The following is a 17,043-nucleotide window of genomic DNA, read 5'->3' as shown; positions in this document are numbered from 1 at the left end:
CACAGTATTCAAAACAGCATTTTGGAAGTTTGTTAACCCTTTAGGTGTTTCACAGGAATTAAAACAAAGTGTAGGCGAAATTTCAAAATTTCATTTTTTTAGCAGATTTTCAATTTTAATACATTTTTCTAAGGAACACAGTAGATTTTACTAGAGAAATGTGACTAAAAATTGATTCCCCCAATTCTTTTGTTTTCATAAATATCCTATATGTGGCCCTAGTGTGCACGTTGACCAAACCACAGGCTTCATAATAGAAGGAGCACCTACTTGATTTTGGAGCCTCCTTTTTATGAGATTATTTTTTAGGCACCATGTAGGTTTCGAGGCACCATAAGATGCTAAAAGTTAGGAACCTCCCCCACAAGTGACCCCATTTTGCAAACTACACCCCTCAGGGAATTCATCTAGGGGTATAGTGTACATTTCAAACCCCCAGGGGTTTCACCAATTTTGGTACAACTGGGCTGTAAAAATTAAAAATTACATTTTTTTACACAAAAATGCAGTTCTGGCTCAAAATTTTTCATTTTCACAAGGAATGAAGGAGACAAAGCACCCCAAAATCTGTGCCGCAATTTCTCCCGAGTACGGCAATGCCTCATATGTGACCAAAAAATACCATTTGGGTGCATGGCAGGACTCAGAAGGGAAGGAGTGATATTTGGATTTTGCAGCACAGATTCTGGTGGAATGAATGGTGGGTGCTATGTCGCATTAGCAAGACCCCCGAAGCACCAATACAGTGGAACCCCCCCACAAGTGACCCCATTTTGCAAACTACACCCCTCAGGGAATTCATCTAGGGGTATAGTGTACATTTCAAACCCCCAGGGGTTTCACCAATTTTGGTACAACTGGGCTGTGAAAATGAAAAATTACATTTTTTTTACACAAAAATGCAGTTCTGGCTCAAAATTTTTCATTTTCACAAGGAATGAAGGAGACAAAGCACCCCAAAATCTGTGCCGCAATTTCTCCCGAGTACGGCAATGCCTCATATGTGACCAAAAAATACCATTTGGGTGCATGGCAGGACTCAGAAGGGAAGGAGTGATATTTGGATTTTGCTGCACAGATTTTGGTGGAATGAATGGTGGGTGCTATGTCGCATTAGCAAGACCCCCGAAGCACCAATACAGTGGAACCCCCCCCACAAGTGACCCCATTTTGCAAACTACACCCCTCAGGGAATTCATCTAGGGGTATAGTGTACATTTCAAACCCCCAGGGGTTTCACCAATTTTGGTACAACTGGGCTGTGAAAATGAAAAATTACATTTTTTTACACAAAAATGAAGTTCTGGCTCAAAATATTTCATTTTCACAAGGAATGAAGGAGACAAAGCACCCCAAAATCTGTGCCGCAATTTCTCCCGAGTACGGCAATGCCTCATATTTGACCAAAAAATACCATTTGGGTGCATGGCAGGACTCAGAAGGGAAGGAGTGATATTTGGATTTTGCAGCACAGATTCTGGTGGAATGAATGGTGGGTGCTATGTCGCATTAGCAAGACCCCCGAAGCACCAATACAGTGGAACCCCCCCACAAGTGACCCCATTTTGCAAACTACACCCCTCAGGGAATTCATCTAGGGGTATAGTGTACATTTCAAACCCCCAGGGGTTTTACCAATTTTGGTACAACTGGGCTGTGAAAATGAAAAATTACATTTTTTTACACAAAAATGCAGTTCTGGCTCAAAAATTTTCATTTTCACAAGGAATGAAGGAGACAAAGCACCCCAAAATCTGTGCCGCAATTTCTCCTGAGTACGGCAATGCCTCATATGTGACCAAAAAATACCATTTGGGTGCATGGCAGGACTCAGAAGGGAAGGAGTGATATTTGGATTTTGCAGCACAGATTCTGGTGGAATGAATGGTGGGTGCTATGTCGCATTAGCAAGACCCCCGAAGCACCAATACAGTGGAACCCCCCCACAAGTGACCCCATTTTGCAAACTACACCCCTCAGGGAATTCATCTAGGGGTATAGTGTACATTTCAAACCCCCAGGGGTTTCACCAATTTTAATACAACTGGGCTGTGAAAATGAAAAATTACATTTTTTTTACACAAAAATGCAGTTCTGGCTCAAAATTTTTCATTTTCACAAGGAATGAAGGAGACAAAGCACCCCAAAATCTGTGCCGCAATTTCTCCCGAGTACGGCAATGCCTCATATGTGACCAAAAAATACCATTTGGGTGCATGGCAGGACTCAGAAGGGAAGGAGTGATATTTGGATTTTGCAGCACAGATTCTGGTGGAATGAATGGTGGGTGCTATGTCGCATTAGCAAGACCCCCGAAGCACTGTGAAATTATGAACCTAATAATCCATAGATGTGTGGTATATTTTAAAACACTCCTTCATACATAGGCCGGGTTTGTCGGGGCAAGTTTCACAGTGGAAAATAGTTTGCTTTCTTATTCCCTTTTTATAGCAAACTTTGCACCTTTTTTGTGTCCTGCCCTTTTTTCCAGTGGAGGGGATTTCATTAGGAAAATGCTGCCCTGATACAATACGGGGGCCAGTACTAGAAGTACTGGGGCCAGTACTAGAAGTAGAAATATATACCAAAGAAGAGAGCGCACTGTGTTGATCAATTTTAAATTTTTACTAAACAAATAGTGATACATTTAATACATTATAAAAAATAGAATAAAATAAATGTACAGACAATAAATTTAAAATATGCATGAAGCACTAAAAATGCATTAGAACCTTCCGACCGTGAACTAATTTGTGGTTAACCAGATTAATAATTGTGCCTTCAATTGAGACAGTTCCTGAGGGATCAATAATAAAGTTCCTTTTTAATGAATTGTGCTGATGTACAGCTGATAGCTATCAGTGGGACGGTGCTCCTTATAGTAAAAAACGGGTTATATTACCAGGTGCCTCCTGCAGGTAGGTGGGGTGGTGATGTTATATCCAGACGGACCCCCGCTTCTACCGGTGTTGCTCCGATGGTAAGGGAGCCGGTACCGGGAGCAGGTGTCTTTGGACGAAACTCAGCTGGTCTGCTGACAACCAGCGCGACCCCGATGGGAAGAGAGCCAGCGCTGGGAGCTGACAAGGCTTGAAGAGTGAGTCACACCAGGACGGTCAGATGAAATAAACGTCTCTGCGCACCTGTGCAGGGGACACTGGAGAGATGAACCTTTAGCTGTTGGTAGGAGCAATCCGGCAATGTGGGGCACAGATGAATCAATGGAGGCAGTCTGGAAAGCGGTCACGATCGGAGTAATGTACGTCTTGACGCGTTTCTCCGTCCTCCTATTACTGACGGTTTCATCAGAAGATGGTCTGTGGTCTGTGGGTGATCAGCCCAGGTATAAAAAGGTGGCCCATCCAATCATTGGAGGGCAGCAATCTAGTACACCTGTTGGTTGTTTTGACGATTCACAGGTCGGAAAACGTATTGCTTCAAATCAAGCTATGAGTGTTTAATATAATACATAATAAATCCTCAAACTAAAAAGTTCTTCATGCATAGTGAAAAAACATATAATATACATGAATTATTAGATAGTTAGTTATCTTTCATATGGCATCTTCAAACGTTTTTTATTTTTACATATATATATATAGAGACATGAAGGGTATAAATTTATCTAAATTTACATGGTTGGAGTCTGAAGCCGTCAAAGCACTATACGTAGCGCACTCGACTATGAACGGCGTAGCGCAATGTAAGAGAGTTCAAATCCCACTCTGGGACTAGAATCAAGGAATAATTTTAATTTTAATTTTAGTTTAATTCATAATGTTTCCTTAATATTACTTTCAAGAATAGAGACCTTAAATAAGATGAATAAGCAACAGAAAGTATTTTATATATACACATATGATATCTTATTTACACACTGCACTGGTTTGAAAACCTTGGTTTCTATAGGAATTGCGGAGGTCAGTTAATATCCACAGTGACTTTGAGTCATACCTGAATGACCGCATATAATAAAGGACATCAAAGAAAACAATAAGAAGTGAAAATATAAGTATACATAAAAGTATAAACAAAGGGAGAGAAGAATTATATAGAATTAATTTGTTTATCTGATGGGTGGTCAGCAAGAAAGAGAAAGAACCTGTATTGCTAATAGAGATCACTTAATAATACAAAAATATATATATATATAGGGTACTTTTTTGGAAACCATTAATTATATGTAATTAATTCTCATTTTTGTATACATATCATTATTAGTTATTATTTAATTTGTCAGAAATGAGAGAAGACTAACACAAAAAGGAAGAACAAGGACAGGTCGTCTCAATTGAAGGCACAATTATTAATCTGGTTAACCACAAATTAGTTCACGGTCAGAAGGTTCTAATGCATTTTTAGTGCTTCATGCATATTTTAAATTTATTGTCTGTACATTTATTTTATTCTATTTTTTATAATGTATTAAATGTATCACTATTTGTTTAGTAAAAATTTAAAATTGATCAACACAGTGCGCTCTCTTCTTTGGTATATATTTCTTGTTCTTGGTAAAAAAGACTCAGTCTTTTCTTTGGGAGCAGCATATTTTTGAGCTGTGTATCTTATAAAAAAACATATATATTATTAATTTTTGCGCCTGATTTGCCCTTAGGGCATCTTTTTTCTTTGTTTCCAGTACTAGAAGTACTGGGGCCCTCTGCCTGCTGGTTCCCAAATATTAGGCCTTTTATGACTTCCTCTTGAAAGTGCATAAATGTCCCCGTCTGGCTGGTAGAACGGAATAGTACGTAAGCGTTATACAGTGCCATCTGGATGATATACACGGCCAGCTTCTTATACCATATTTTTGTTTTCCGCAGGGCACTGTACGGCTTCAGTACCTGATCTGAAAGATCCACTCCGCCCATGTACTTATTGTAATCTAGGATACAAATAGGTTTTGAGGTGTGGGTACTGGTACCTCGTACAGGGACAGAGGTGGTACTGTCTCCGTGAATTGTTGTCAGTATAAGGACATCCCTCTTGTCCTTATATTTGACCAACAACATATTTTCGGTGGATTGTGCCCTGCTTTCACCCTTTCTCAGTAATTGGGCAACGTGCGTTTTTGGGAGGCCTCTTTGGTTCTTGCGCACAGTACCGCAAGCTGCTGTACCTCTTGAACCAAGGGCCTTAAACAGGGGGATGCTGGTGTAAAAGTTATCCACATAGAGGTGATAACCCTCATCCAGGAAGGGGTGCACTAAATCCCAGACAATCTTTCCACTAACACCTACGAGGGAGGGGGGGCATTCTGGCGGTTCAATTCTTGTGTCCTTCCCTTCATATACCCTAAACCTGTGGGTGTACCCTGAGGTACTTTCGCACAGCTTATACATTTTTATGCCATACCATGCCCTCTTATTGGGAAGGTACTGGCGGAATTTAACCCTTCCTTTAAAATGTATAAGTGACTCGTCTACACAAATGAATTTTTCGGGGATGTACATCTCAGCAAATTTGGCGCTGAAATGATCAATGACCGGCCTGACTTTGAATAGCCGGTCAAAGGTGGGATCATCTCTGGGTGGGCACTGTGCATTATCGTTGTAATGCAAAAATTTAAGGATCGTCTCAAAACGAGTCCGGGTCATGGCCATACGATGAAGTGGGGTGCTGTACAGAACATCTGTACTCCAATATTGTCTAATTTCTGGCTTTTTAACTATGCCCATATGTAACACCAGACCCCAAAACGTCATCATCTCTACTGCATCTACAGGGGTCCACCTAGCAAATGATGACGTGGGGTTTTGGGCAATAAACTGCTGGGCATATAAATTACTTTGGTCCACGATTAAATTTATAAAATCATCAGAGAAAAAGACTTTGAAAAAGTCAATTTCTTTGAGGCCTGTAGTATCAAATTGGATTCCTGGGTTGGCCAAAAACTCAGGAACCTGGGGCTCAAAATTGTCTGGTGGTGGGGTCCATACGGGATCAATCATTTGGGGGGGGTGGGTCTCAGCTGCTCTACGGGGGCGTCTTTGAGGGGGTCCCTCATCACTAGAGGAGGAAGAGGAGCTTAAGACGAATGCAAATTCATCGCTTACATCACTGGCTGTGTCAGTGTCAGAGGCAATAAGGGCATATGCCTCCTCCGCTGAAAACAGTCTTTGGGATGATTGGGACATTTTTTATTATTTTTGTGTTTGTGTAAGTGTGTTTCAACACGTGTATAGTGTAGGGGGGGTACAAACTTTATTTCAACACGGGGGGTATGTAGTGTGTATGTAGTGCTTTAACACGTGTAAGTGCACTTAAGGGGCAGCAGCTTCAAGGCAGCTTTCGGTACAACCTTGAAGGGGTTAAAAGAAAAAAAAAAAAGCTCCTGCGCCAAAAATTGAGCACAGATGTTGGTCAGTAACGTCCGTCACTGATCAGCGCTCAGCGGCCACAGGACACCCACAAAATCACCGTGGGTGTAAAAAATTTTTTTAAAAAAGACCCCACAGCACCCTCAAAAAAAAAAATATTTAAAAAAACTGCTGATCAGTCAAAGGCAACAGGAATTTGATCCCAAAAAAAAAAAAATTAGATCAACCCTGTGCCAAAAATGCTGATCAGTGATGTATGTCACTGATCAGCGCTCAGCGGCCACAGGACACCCACAAAATCACCGTGGGTGTAAAAAAAAAAAAAAAAAAAAGACCCCACAGCACCCTCAAAAAAAAAAAAATTTTTTACAAAAAACTGCTGATCAGTGATGCAACACTGATTAACAGTGAGGGGTATATATACCTATATATGCAGGCGCGCAACCTGACGGGGTATATATAAAAAAAAAACCTGCACCCCCAAAAAGTTGCTGATCAGTTAATTTATTCTGATCAGCACAAAAGGGGGGCAGCAGGGGGCAGCAGAGACAAAATTATATTACACAATGACGCTGCAGCAGCAGCAGCACAACAACCAGGAAGCACTAACAACCAGGAAGCACCAGCAGCAGGCAGCACGGATGCCACCACACCACCAACGCAGCAGCCATCTCCCCTCTGTCACCGCGTCTATAGACGCGGTGACACTTTAAATGCATGACGTACATTTATGCCATGCGTCGGGAAGTACATCCCGACCATGACGTAAATGTACGTCAAATGTCGGGAAGGGGTTAAAAGTTACAGTAATGCGGTGGGCAGGTGTAAGTATAAGCATTGATGAGGGACAGGCTCCTGGGATGTTTCCCAGATGGAGTCCAGTATTTAGTACCCATTGCGATCCCATGTGACACTTACATTGTCACAGCTATCCAGCATTGTAGCGCTCCAGTTATTTTATCTCCTAATACATTACAATGTAGCAATCTCTATGGACCTCATGATGTGAGCAGTTTGTTTTCTATCTATCAACCTAGCTTGTCAGAGAATGGTCAGGTGGACCATTTATCAAGAGGTCTTTAAAAAGATCACGCGGTCACCCCTAAGGTTAGAGGAGAGGAAGTTCCTCACCCAATGAAGGGAGTTTTTTTTTTAAAATATGTTTATTGGACATAATAACATACTGTATACAAAAATCCGTACAAATAAATATACTGCATCAATACAATGGAATCATTAAGAACATGTGCAAATATCATAAAACATACATAAGTCAGTTTTTTGTTAAATACAGTACAGGTCGAGTATCCCGTATCCGAATATCCGTTATCCGAATTATTCCGAAAACCAGACATTCCAGAAAGTGAAAAAAAAATATTTTTTGGGATAAAAACTCACTGGGGACATTTGTAACAGCACTACTGAGGCCATGATATGTAACTAGCACTATATATGTGCAAGACAATGATTGCTTGGCATTCAAATTCAGTGCTGAGATAGTACACACATTTTGTTTCATGTTTTGAAACCTTGTTTTTTGAACAAATAAAATATATTTGTGTGTATTTTATGTGGTTATACAGCATAAATGCAAGATACTTCAAAATGCATCATTGAAATATTAAAATATTCCGAAATACGGAATAATCCGTTATCCAAAATTCTCCTGGTCCCGAGCATTTTGGATAAGGGATACTCAACCTGTATGTGTATTAAGTAGAAGCAAAAAATAACTTAAGGTCTGAAAGTCTGCATCACCAGCAGATACTGTAGATGGACCTAGAGATGAAGAAATTATGAGTGTCAAGAGAAAGAGTATAACAAGTGAAAACTGAAGAGAAATAATAAGAGGAGAGAAAGTAAAAAAGGGGAGGGCAGATTCTTGGCAGAAGTTCCTATCTGGAACCACAATTACCCATAAGACTTGCATCCGTGGTGACCAGAATCCAATCCTGGATTCCAAATCTCCAGCCCGCCAGCAGGTTGGGAGTGTGGAGCCACCATTGTAGCGACAATCTGGTTTGGGACGATAAAACTACAGTGGGAGCCACTGCCATCTGCCATCTATCTCTATAATAGGATTAAGTCAGTAATTGGATTACTGACTTAATCCAATTGTTCTATGTATTGTATTGCAGCTGAGAACAATAGGATAGCCATGGCTAGCCATCCTGAGCCATGGCCAAAGGAAGACAGATGAGACAGGCTCCTACTGTATCTTCCAGTGAATATGAAGATGAGAGCCGGACCATTTGCTCACAAGATCCAATTGGAATACCATGGAATGGAATCTTCCGAATTGGAGCGCCTCAAATGCTGCCACCATCTTTCCAAGCAACCTGATGCACTGATGCACCAAAATGGTTGCGCCAGTACAGTAGGTCCACAAGGAGCAGCTGAATGGCAGATATCTTGTCCCTTGGGAGAAACACTTTCTGTTGTACAGTGTCCAAAACCATTCCAAGGAAAAAGAAGTCTGGGATGGTATTAGGGATGATTTCAGTTCGGTTCAACAACCAACCATGTTCTGAGAGGGTTCGCATGGACACCAGTAAGGCCTGCTATAAAGCCTCTTACGACAAGCTTTTAATAGCAGATTGTCTAGATATGGGATGACACAGATCCCTTTCTTCTTGAGAAGAATCATCATCTCCGCCATCACCTTGGTGAAGATGCACGGGGCAGACGGCAGCCCTAAATGCAGGGTTCGGAATTGGTAGTGGTCGTCCATCAAAGCAAACCGCAGGAATGCCTGATATCCAAATCGGGATGTTAAGGTAGAAGTCCTTCTTGAATTTCTTCACTTCCAAGAATGGGTTGAGGGACTAAAAATTTAGAATCAGACGGACCGGACAGTCTGGCTTTGGGACCACAAATAAATGTGAGTAGTAACCCGGCCCCCTTTCCAGAGGAGGGACTGTGATTATCACCCTTGACTGAACCAGCTTTTGAATTGCTTGATGCAACACCAGCTGATTCACCGGTGTCGCAGGAAGAACTGACTTGAAGAACCTGTGAGGCGGTTGTCTTGCAAACTCCAGCCTGTAACCATGAGAAATAAGACCTTGTCCCCATGAGTTTAGGCACAAGGACTCCCACACGTGGCTGAAGAATGCCAGTTGACCACCAACCTCAACTGGGACTTGTGGCGGAGATACACAGTCATGTAGAAGACTCACCTGCAGCTGTACCGAACGGGTGTTCGGTAGTAGACGAGGAAGAGGGTTTCCTGAATTTACCACAGGAGCCTCTATTCGCGTTAGAACCACCTCTGACTTTTGGGTGGAATTCAATTGTCAGAAAGGACTGCTGAATGAATCCAAAAAATGAACGCTTTTGCGCCGGTGGGGCTGTGTGAAGAAATATGGACTTCCCGGCCATAGCCTTAGAGATTAAATCATCTAAATTGCTAGCAAGCAACCTTTCCCCAGTAAAGGGAAGATTTTCCACACTGCGCTTAGAGTCAGTGTCGGCAACCCACTGACGCACCCAGAGGGATCGTCCACCCGATACAGCCATAGCAGAGTTCCAGGTATTGAACGCACCCAACTCTTTTTGCGCCTCACACAGTACCTTAGCTATGTCTTGAATGTGGTGCAGTTTCTCAGACACCTGTGCGACAGACATATCACCTAATAAGCCCTCCTGAATTTGGGAGGCCCACGTAAAGATGGACTTAGCCATTCAACAGCTAGCTAAAACTGGACGTGGACACACCTCACTAGCAGTAAAAATGGATTTCAGGGTATTTTCAATTTATCTGTCAGATGCATCATTAAGAGAGGAGGTCCCTGGTACTGGGACCACCACCTTCTTAGATAAGCGAGACACAGATGAGTCCACCACCGGTGGCTCCTCACACACTTTCCTCCCTGCCTGGTCAACCGGAAAGCATCGGATTATACTCACGATCATTTCTTTTCTTCGGAATACTTCATGGCAGTCGTTTACAATGCCGTATACTTCTTCGCCTTTGAATCGACAGGTAGTTTTTTTTCACTCCTAGGATCCAGCCCCTTCTCTTCCTCTATATAGCTCCACTCCTCCCCATGCTCTCTAGTCTTTGAGTGTCTCCATTATGGATCCTAGGAAAAAACATACATAGGGAGGGCAAATTATGGGCTGCCATGAAGAAAAGGAATTATCGTGAGTATAAGGCAGAATGGCTATAACTTGCCCCTGCTCCATTCTGATCTTCCAAAGTACCCGATGTATCAGAGAAACTGGAGGAAACACGTATGCCAGGGACAATTCACACTTCCACCCTGCACAACCCCTGGGTTGGATATCTGGAGAAGAAACGGGGGAGCTTTTTGTTGATTGCTGATTCCATCAGATCTATCTCCGGTAGACCAAAGTGCCGAAATATTTGATGGAATATCGACTCCTCCAGTTCCCATTCCCCTGGCATTATGCACTTCCTGCTTAGGAAATCTGCCACCTGGTTGTCCACTTCTGGCACGTGGAGAGCTGATATGGACTGCAGATGACTTTCGGCCCAAACCATAATGTTTCGCACTTCTTTCAACAATGCCTGACTTCGAGTGCCTCCTTGGCTGTTTATGTAGGATACTGTAGTGATATTGTCTGAGAATATGCGAAGGTGTGACCCTACAATATCTTCTTGAAAGAATTTTATTGCCAGCCAAACTGCTCTCAATTCTCTGTGATTCGAGGACCATTTTGCTTCTTGCTGTGACCAGACACCTTGACACGCCTTCCCCAGTCCATGAGCTCCCCAGCCTGTTGAGCTGGCATCTGTGGTTACTACCATGTACTGGGGACTCCTTAGGGACATTGATCTTGCTGCCAACTGTTCTCCTTCCCACCAATCAAAGGATTGAATGACTGGAGCTGGGATCTTTATTCGAAGTTCTAAGGATACGTGACTCACAGAATATTTTAGAAGCTCCCACTGCAGCGGTCTCATCCTCCACCTTGCCCAAGGGACGAAATCTACAGTGGAGGCAATCATCCCGAGCAAGCTCATTGCTGATCTTAACGATATTCTGGCACTTTCTCTCATCAACATCACCAGTTGCTGTATCTTGTCGCATCTCTTTTCTGCCAACAATATATTGAAATCTACTGTATTTATGGATACTCCCAGGAACTGAATTCTGAGAAGGGATTAGCTGACTTTTTCCCAGTTGACCAACCATCCGTGCTCTTAGAGGAATAACAGGACATTGTTTGCTGCTTCCAAGGATTCTTCTTTTGACCGAGCCGCAATCAATGTATCGACCAGGTAAGCCCAGACCATGATCTTTCTTCTTCTGAGGTATTTGATTAATACCACGAGTATCTTTGTAAAGACCCTTGGTGAAGACGAAAGGCCGAATGGCTGACATGTAAATTGGAAATGATCTTTTCCCATGCAGAGCCTTAGGAATTTTCTGTCCTGTCCAGCAATGGGAATGTGGAAGTAAGCATCCCTGAGGTCTATTGATACTAAGTAGACTCATTTTCTTAGACCCATAAGGATTGACTTTTTCTTATCCGGTCGTTTAACCTCCTTAAGTCTAATGTGGTCCTGAATCCTCCAGATGCTTTGTTTATAACGAAGATACAGGAATAAAACCCCCACTCTTTTTCTGCTTCTGGGACCTTCTCTACTGCACCTGAATCTATAAGGTCCTTTAAACTTAAATATAGAGCTTATCTCTCTTCTCCTGGAGGGGGGAAGCTCTGAACTCAAAAAGCTTGCCAATCTTGGCTTTGCAAAAAATTCCAGACAGTATCCTATGGTAACTACTTCTAGAACCCATTTGTCCCAAATGGTTCTTTCCCACACTTGCGAAAATTTTAGCAGTCTTCCTGCCACTGGAACCTTTACCAAGGGAGGCATGCTGTCACTTTTTCTCTCCCCCTCTTCTGAGAGACTGCCGAAAAAATGCTCTAGATGTTCCAGATGTATATCTGTCTCTAAAGGGTCTGCTAGGCCTGTATGATCTAGCTTGCCTAAATGACTGTCTGTAAGGGTAATAAGGATATCTCCCCCTTTTGTCTTGTGGCAATCTGACCGATTTCCCACCAGTCATTCTATGGATCATTTAGTCCAATTTACTCCCGAACAAAAAAGCACCTTCATAAGGGAGGGTAGCAAGTTTATTTTTCGAATGGGAAGATCTTAGCCACCACACCAGATGATACCGACTTAGCTGAGAAATCTAAAACATCCAGTGATGCCTCGCCAATGTAATCTACAGCCAGCTGTACCTGTGCCCGATTTTTACTCATCTGATCACGGGCCACTTGATCTTCCTGAAGTGAATCACACCATATCCTCTAGTCAGTGACGCCACAGCCACACTTGATCTTAAAGACACTGAACTGGATACATGCAGCCTCATGAGGGCACTTTCCATTCTTTTTTCCATACAGTCTTTTAAAGACGCATCGTCCTCTAAGGGAATGGTTGTCCGTGTTGCCACAGCTGCATCGATTTTGGGAATACTGCACCATTTTAAAAATTCCTCATCCTCAATAGGATACATACAGTCCACTCTTTTAAATGATACAACTATTTTATCTAAATTGAGCCATTCTTTAGTCGATATATGTTTCACCACCTTATGCACGGAAAAGCACCTGCCTTTCCTGGACCGGTCTTCAAACAAAGCGTAATAATCAGATTTAGCTGGCTGTTTAGAATTAAGTGTTTTGTAAAGATCTTTCCAAGCAACCTGTACCAATTCCAGATTAAACATACGTTCATCTTCAATAACTTCTCCAGATTCTGCTGTAGACCCATCAGAATCATCTTTATCAGAAGTAACATCCACAGAATCAAACTCACATCTCGATCCAGACTAGTATGAGATCAGGATCTCTTACTAACTAGGAACTCATCCTTAGTAACAAAATTATTTTTCATCCAAAACATAAGCTCCGCCAGCTGGGATAATGCACTGGGACTGGAAGATTTCTTAGCGCAGTCTTGACACAGAGCCTGATCTCTTACAAATGATCTATCACAGGCAGGGCAGCTTTTGGCTACATTCTTTTTCTTACAAGTTTTCTTCTTAGACACAGAGGGCCCACTACAAGAAAAAATAGACTCTATTACTAACTAACTATAAAAAATAATAAAAACTAGTCCTCCTGAGAGGACTTACCAGGGCAGCACAGTGATAAACTTTTGAGAGGTAACTTCCATTCCTGTTGCCTTCATAATAACCAGCAGTGCCTCTTACACCGGCCAAACACATTTAAATACAGGCACATCCGCCTAATGGAGTGCACGCATGTGTGTCATCGCGTGTCCAGCCAGCCTCTCGGCATTTCCGTCTCACTCAGTTCCTGCTCGGTGGAACGCACGCGGCCTGCCTATGGAATGCAGACCGTGTGCTCTACTGCTGCTGGAAGCTGTCAGAGATGAGCCTGATCACGCCAGCTCTCTGCAGCTCCGAGGATGCCAGCTGACAGCAGCGCCTCTCACCATGCAGCATAGCCCAAGGAAATCAATGCTTCAACCCGCCGGGAAGGGAGCCATCCATTTGAAGGTTAGTGTCCTTATGCCACAGGCTCGGACCCCACAAGAGGTTTAAGCGCCGCAAACCCCACACACTGCCCAGGACTAGCAGAAAAAAAACCTGTACTACCTGCTCTAAACTCAAAGGAGACAGGAAAAAGACTAGAGAGCATGGGGAGGAGTGGAGCTATATAGAGGAAGAGGAGGGGCTGGATCCTAGGAGTGAAAAAAAAACCTACCTGTCTATTTAAAGGGGAAGAAGGTATGAACCCATTGTAAACGGCTGCCATGAAGTATGAATGGTGGATTTAAATCTCTTATTTATCTTAAACCGCATCTCTGGGTTTTTCCATGCAACCTTGAATGCTTCCTCTAAATCCGTTTGCTCAGGGAAAACAATATGCTGCTTTTTCTGAGTAGCAAAAAAGAATCCCCTTCTGCAGACTCAGCTAAGGGAATGTCTAACACATCCCTGATTGCTATAATCAACGACTCTGTTCCTTGGGGCAATGATTGAATTACTGCCATTCTCTTCCTCTTCTGGAGTTTGAGAGGATGCACCTCGCTTGCGAGACTGCCCAGGAGTAGGAGTCAGTATATTAACTCTTGCTGCCAGGATAGAAAGATCCTGTTGCACTCTCTGTATCTGTGCAGTGTTAGTAGCCAGCTGTGAGGACACAGATTCTAACATTGATTTAATGCCACTGTTGTCCCTCAAGCTGAGGGGGACAACCCACTGAGCTGGGTTGACATACAGGTTGACATACAGGATTCACAAGTAACTTGTGAAGAGGAAGCATGAATGAATTTGTCACTGCAGACCATGCAAGTTAATTTGGTACTTGTGTATTATAGCGTTGTGCAATGTTTTTATCGCATCGCATGCCATACACCCGATGGCATGCGATGCGATGCAATTTTTGCCCCCTATACGATGAAAAATTGTATAAGCTCCCTAAAGGGTGCTATTAGGCACCCAAATGGGTGCTTACACTGTTCAATGCACCCCCACACCTTACCCCCACTATAAACGTGAACCCGAAGCGCAGCGAGCCAGGGAGGGGCGGCGGTACACGTCCTACGACCTTTTCATACCCCCACTATCCACGTCGGCGTGGAGTTGAGAATAGAAAGTGTGGCGAGCGCAGCAAGCCACCGAGCCTTGCGAGGGGACGCAGATACCTTCACAGGTATCGCGTCCCCTCGCGGACTTCACAGGTATCCGCGTGCGCTCGCCACACTTTCTATTCTCAACTCCACGCCGACGTGGATAGTGGGGGTATGAAAAAAACATAGGAGGCGTACCGCCGCCGCTCGCCACTCTTCGTTTATAGTGGGGGTGGTGGCGTGGGGGTGCATTTAACATTGTAAGCACCCATTAGGGTGCTTATACAATTTTTAATTGCATCGCATCGCATTGTATGCCATATACAATGTCATACAATTTTAAAATTGTATGACATTGTACAACATCGCGCGATATCGCATGCCTTTTGGTATGCGATGTGATGGGCGCCGCTATAATACACAAGTACCGTTAATTTTATCACCATTTTTTATCACCAATCACAGTGAATATGACAATGTGAAAACAGATAATAAACTATGTGAAGTTCTATCTGTACAGTGTGTGTCAAATAGTGGTAACAAGCCTGTGGAAAGTGGCGTAGTTACTGTGTGGCAGACCCCGTGGCTGCTTGGAGGAGCAAGCGCCAGCAGGGTCTGTTGTGGGCGCAGTGACACTGATTGACAGTTCCCAGGCACAGGCAGCCTCACTGGCAGGCAGTGGGGAGCATCTCCTCTCAGGCTGATCACACGTGATTACAGCCTGAGAGGAGAGAATCACAATGCAGCAATCACGCTGAGCATGAAAGCTGCCTCATATAGCCTACACTGGCTGTAGGGGAGCTGAGGAGCACAGCTCCTCCCTCTAACTTCTTTAATCTCTGTGCTGGCCAGGTGAAACTGTGACTGCCCTGTGTGAGTGACAGACACTGCAGGTATGTCCCTTTTATGAAGGGGTGAAGGGGCTGCCATCAAAAGTGGGGTTTATTAAAGAGTGTATGTTTAATAAATTGGCTGGATGGGCAAGCACTCCAGAGCTCTGTGAGTGGAGGTAGAGAGGAGCGTCTATAATAAGTTGGGGGGGCACTTGGATCTACACCCATCTATAATGAGTTATGGTGTTTTATGTGCATTAATAAATTTTGCTGGTGGCTTCTATTATCTCAAAACAGGTTTATGGCTCAACTGTGTGCATACTATGAGTATGTGTCAGCATTATATATGTATACTCTGTGTGTGTGTGTGTGTGTGTTGGCAGTGTGTACATATGCTATATACATAGTTACATAGTAGAGAAGGATAAATAAAGACTTGCATCCATCGAGTTCAACCTGGGTTTTAATAGCTTATCCCTTGTAAAATACAGAGTGTGAGTAATTTTTAAAGACACAATATGATTCTTATTAGTACCCTTGGATGTTTTTATCCAATACTGTAGATGAGTGTTTTTCAACCACTGTGCCGTGGCACACTAGTGTGCCTTGAGCTGTTCTCAAGTGTGCCCCCAGATCTAGAGATGCCCAAACCAGTTTACAATCACCACCAGTTCAACTGTTATTTACTGGTCTCTTCTTTTCATGTAAAGGGCCAATGTATTTTATTTTTGTTACCTGTAAGGACCAGTGTGATTTTTTTTTTATATGGGGGCCAATACAGTAGGTCTGTTTTTTTCCTGTGGGGCCAGTGTGTTTTGCCCTGCGGGGATCTCATGGTGTGCCTTGGAAATGTAAAAATCTTGTTTAATGTGCCGCAAGGTAAAAATGTTGAAAATCACTGCAATAGATGCTTGTCCAACCTTATTTTAAACATATTTATTGTGTTCACCGACACCACCTCTCAAGTAAGAGAGTTCCACAGTTTGCCTGCTCTAACCGTAAAGAATTTATTTCTATTGAGGGAATCGGTAAGGACCCCAGTGCATTGCTTTGCCCAGGTGCCCACACTGCTGTTAAGATGGCCCTGCTGCCTAGAAATGAACACAGTGATTGGCATATATGTACTGCTGGACACCACTCATAGAATGATTAACCTGTTATTTTTTGAATCAATGTTCTTGTTTTTTTCCCCCTAAACATTAGATGTATTTGTTTATTTATATATTTACAGTTTCTTATATAGCTCAGCAGATTCCGTTGCGCTTTACAATAGTAGACTGTGATAAAACAAACTGGGTAACAACAGACA

General features: G+C 42.9%; 1 protein-coding gene across 12 annotated transcripts in view; it reads right to left on the bottom strand.

The window, feature by feature from the left end:
• The window catches only part of AFDN (afadin, adherens junction formation factor), a 723,489-nt gene that overhangs the window by 56,998 nt on the left and 649,448 nt on the right, over positions 1-17,043 (bottom strand). The window lies entirely within an intron of this gene.

Source organism: Crinia signifera, chromosome 3 (genome assembly GCF_055691185.1).
Source record: "Crinia signifera chromosome 3, ASM5569118v1, whole genome shotgun sequence".
Lineage (NCBI taxonomy): Eukaryota > Metazoa > Chordata > Amphibia > Anura > Myobatrachidae > Crinia > Crinia signifera.
This window is presented reverse-complemented; position numbering and strand designations above follow the sequence as displayed.